The sequence below is a fragment of the Gobio gobio genome (genome assembly GCF_949357685.1).
Source record: "Gobio gobio genome assembly, chromosome: 14".
NCBI lineage: Eukaryota > Metazoa > Chordata > Actinopteri > Cypriniformes > Gobionidae > Gobio > Gobio gobio.
The window spans coordinates 49875944-49880943 of record NC_137107.1 but is presented as its reverse complement, the minus strand read 5'-3'; positions in this window follow the sequence as shown (position 1 = coordinate 49880943).

Below are 5000 nucleotides of genomic sequence, written 5' to 3'. Positions count from 1 at the left end.
GATGAGAACCATCCCAAGAACACCATCCCTACTGTGAAGCATGGGGGTGGCAGCATCATGCTGTGGGGGTGTTTTTCTGCACATGGGACAGGGCGACTGCACTGGATTAAGGAGAGGATGACCTTGTATTGCCAGATTTTGGGGAACAACCTCCTTCCCTCAGTTAGAGCATTGAAGATGGGTCGAGGCTGGGTCAACATGACAATGACCCGAAGCACAGCCAGGAGAACCAAGGAGTGGCTCTGTATGAAGCAGATCAAGGTTCTGGCGTGGCCTAGCCAGTCTCCAGACCTAAACCCAGTAGAGAATCAAACTCAGGCCAGAAACCTGATCTAGAGAAGATCTGTGTGGAGGAGTGGGCCAGAATCCCTCCTGCAGTGCAAACCTGCTGAAAAACTACAGGAAACGTTTGACCTCTGGAATTGCAAACAAAGGCTACTGTACCAAATATTAACATTGATTTTCTCAGGTGTTCAAATACTTATTTGCAGCTGTATCATACAAATAAATAGTTAAAAAATCATATATTGTGATTTCTGGATTATTTTTTTTTAGATTATGTCTCTCACAGTGGACATGCACCTACGATGACAATTTCAGACCCTCCATGATTTCTAAGTGGGAGAACTTGCAAAATAGCAGGTGTTCAAATACTTATTATCTTAATTGTATATACACACCGATCATCCATAACATTATGACCAGGTGAAGTGAATAACACTGATGATCTCTGTTAGTGGGTGGGATATATTAGGCAGCAAGTGAACATTTTGTCCTCAGAGTTGATGTGTAAGAAGCAGGAAAAATGGGCAAGCGTAAGGATTTGAGCAAGTCTGGGCCAAATTGACGACTGGGTCAGAGCATCTCCAAAACTGCAGCTCTTGTGGGGTGTTCCCGGTCTGCAGTGGTCAGTCTCTATCAAAAGTGCTCCAAGGAAGGACCAGTGGAGAACCGGCCACAGGGTCATGAAGGACCAGTGGAGAACCGGCCACAGGGTCATGAAGGACCAGTGGAGAACCGGCCACAGGGTCATGAAGGACCAGTGGAGAACCGGCCACAGGGTCATGAAGGACCAGTGGAGAACTGGCCACAGGGTCATGAAGGACCAGTGGAGAACCGGACACAGGGTCATGAAGGACCAGTGGAGAACCAGACACAGGGTCATGAAGGACCAGTGGAGAACCGGCCACAGATTCATGAAGGACCAGTGGAGAACCAGACACAGGGTCATGAAGGACCAGTGGAGAACCGGACACAGGGTCATGAAGGACCAGTGGTGAACCGGCCACAGGGTCATGGAGGACCAGTGGAGAACCGGCCACAGGGTCATGGAGGACCAGTGGAGAACCGGCCACAGGGTCATGAAGGACCAGTGGAGAACCGGCCACAGGGTCATGAAGGACCAGTGGAGAACCGGCCACAGGGTCATGAAGGACCAGTGGAGAACCGGCCACAGAGTCATGAAGGATCAGTGGAGAACCAGACACAGGGTCATGAAGGACCAGTGGAGAACCGGCCAGAGGGTCATGAAGGACCAATGGAGAACCAGACACAGGGTCATGAAGGACCAGTGGAGAACCGGCCACAGGGTCATGGAGGACCAGTGGAGAACCGGCCACAGGGTCATGAAGGACCAGTGGAGAACCGGCCACAGGGTCATGAAGGACCAGTGGAGAACCGGCCACAGAGTCATGAAGGACCAGTGGAGAACCGGCCACAGGGTCATGGAGGACCAGTGGAAAACCGGCCACAGGGTCATGAAGGACCAGTGGAGAACCAGACAAAGGGTCATGAAGGACCAGTGGAGAACCGGCCACAGGGTCATGAAGGACCAATGGAGAACCAGACACAGGGTCATGAAGGACCAGTGGAGAACCGGCCACAGGGTCATGAAGGACCAGTGGAGAACCGGCCACAGGGTCATGAAGGACCAGTGGAGAACCGGCCACAGGGTCATGAAGGACCAGTGGAGAACCGGCCACAGGGTCATGGAGGACCAGTGGAAAACCGGCCACAGGGTCATGAAGGACCAGTGGAGAACCGGCCACAGGGTCATGGAGGACCAGTGGAGAACCGGCCACAGGGTCATGAAGGACCAGTGGAGAACCGGACACAGGGTCATGAAGGACCAGTGGAGAACCGGCCACAGGGTCATGAAGGAACAGTGGAGAACCGGCCACAGGGTCATGAAGGACCAGTGGAGAACCGGCCACAGGGTCATGGAGGACCAGTGGAGAACCGGCCACAGAGTCATGAAGGACCAGTGGAGAACCGGCCACAGAGTCATGGAGGACCAGTGGAGAACCGGCCAGAGAGTCATGAAGGACCAGTGGAGAACCGCCACAGGGTCATGAAGGACCAGTGGAGAACCGGCCACAGGGTCATGGAGGACCAGTGGAGAACCGGCCACAGGGTCATGAAGGACCAGTGGAGAACCGGCCACAGGGTCATGGAGGACCAGTGGAGAACCGGCCACAGGGTCATGAAGGACCAGTGGAGAACCGGCCACAGGGTCATGAAGGACCAGTGGAGAACCGGCCACAGGGTCATGGAGGACCAGTGGAGAACCGGCCACAGGGTCATGAAGGACCAGTGGAGAACCGGCCACAGGGTCATGAAGGACCAGTGGAGAACCGGCCACAGGGTCATGAAGGACCAGTGGAGAACCGGCCACAGGGTCATGAAGGACCAGTGGAGAACCGGCCACAGGGTCATGAAGGACCAGTGGAGAACTGGCCACAGGGTCATGGAGGACCAGTGGAGAACCGGCCACAGGGTCATGAAGGACCAGTGGAGAACCGGCCACAGGGTCATGGAGGACCAGTGGAGAACCGGCCACAGGGTCATGGAGGACCAGTGGAGAACCGGCCACAGGGTCATGGAGGACCAGTGGAGAACCGGCCACAGGGTCATGGAGGACCAGTGGAGAACCGGCCACAGGGTCATGAAGGACCAGTGGAGAACCGGCCACAGGGTCATGGAGGACCAGTGGAGAACCGGCCACAGGGTCATGGAGGACCAGTGGAGAACCGGCCACAGGGTCATGAAGGACCAGTGGAGAACCGGCCACAGGGTCATGGAGGAACAGTGGAGAACCGGCCACAGGGTCATGGAGGACAATGGAGAACCGGGCACAGGGTCATGGAGGACCAGTGGAGAACCGGACACAGGGTCATGAAGGACCAGTGGAGAACCGGACACAGGGTCATGGAGGACAATGGAGAACCGGCCACAGGGTCATGGAGGAACAGTGGAGAACCGGCCACAGGGTCATGTGCGGCCGAGGCTCATTGATGCCCGTGTGATCAAACAGACGAGCTACTGGAGCTCAAACTGCTCCAGAAGTTAATGCTGGTTCTGATAGAAAGGTGTCAGAATACACAGAGCATCTCAGTTTGTTGTGTATGAGGGATCAACACAATATTAGATCTTAGAATTAGGTCATAATGTTCCTGATCGTTGTATGTATTATTGTTGTTTCTTTAATGAATGTATGTATAGCAGACATCAGCTGGTCTGGGGATGTGTGTGTCAGACAGATCAGAAGCGGCTGGAGCTCCACAGGGTGCTCTTGATGCTCTCAGACTCTAATAGAGCGCATCCGCTTACTTCCGTCTCCTCGCTCTCCTGTCCGGCCTAATGTGCTTTTCTGCCAGTGAATAAATACGATTTTATTTTCCAGCCTTTTGGTGGAGATTTGATTCCTCTCAGGGTCACGAGAGCCAGTTATGCTCACAGATTCACTAAACCACAGTGAGAACAGATACACACACACTTTCAGTCGAAACACCACACCTGTATCATCACCACTGAGAGAGAGTCCAGCATTCAAGAGTGAAGACACCTGAGTGTGTGTGTGATGGGCAGGTTTAGGGGTAGTGTGTGTGTGTGTGATGGGCGGGTTAAGGGGTAGTGTGTGTGTGTGTGATGGGCGGGTTTAGGGGTAGTGTGTGTGTGTGATGGGCGGGTTTAGGGGTGGTGTGTGCGATGGGCGGGTTAAGGTGTAGTGTGTGTGTGATGGGCGGGTTAAGGGGTAGTGTGTGTGTGTGATGGGCGGGTTTTAGGGGTAGTGTGTGTGTGCGATGGGCGGGTTTTAGGGGTAGTGTGTGTGTGTGTGTGTGGGCAGTTTAAGGGGTAGTGTGTGTGTGTGTGTGTGTGTGTGTGGGGGCAGTTTAAGGGGTAGTGTGTGTGTGTGTGTGTGTGTGTGTGTGTGTGTGTGTGATGGGCAGGTTTAGGGGTAGTGTGTGTGTGGTGGGCAGTTTAAGGGGTAGTGTGTGTGTGTGTGTGTGTGTGTGTGTGTGTGTGTGTGTGTGTGTGTGTGTGTGTGTGTGTGTGTGTGTGTGTGTGTGTGTGTGTGATGGGCAGGTTTAGGGGTGGTGTGTGTGTGATGGGCGGTTTTTAGGGGTAGTGTGTGTGTGTGTGATGGGCAGGTTTAGGGGTAGTGTGTGTGTGATGGGCGGGTTTAGGGGTAGTGTGTGTGTGTGTGTGTGTGTGTGTGTGATGGGCAGGTTTAGGGGTGGTGTGTGTGTGATGGGCAGGTTTAGGGGTGGTGTGTGTGTGATGGGCGGTTTTTAGGGGTAGTGTGTGTGTGTGATGGGCAGGTTTAGGGGTAGTGTGTGTGTGATGGGCGGGTTTAGGGGTAGTGTGTGTGTGTGTGTGTGTGTGTGTGTGTGATGGGCAGGTTTAGGGGTGGTGTGTGTGTGATGGGTGGGTTTAGGGGTAGTGTGTGTGTGTGATGGGTGGGCTTAGGGGTAGTGTGTGTGTGTGTGTGATGGGCGGGTTTAGGGGTGGTGTGTGTGTGATGGGCGGGTTTAGGGGTAGTGTGTGTGTGATGGGCGGGTTTAGGGGTAGTGTGTGTGTGATGGGCAGGTTTAGGGGTAGTGTGTGTGTGTGTGTGTGATGGGCGGGTTTAGGGGTGGTGTGTGTGTGATGGGCGGGTTTAGGGGTAGTGTGTGTGTGTGTGTGTGTGATGGGCAGGTTTAGGGGTGGTGTGTGTGTGA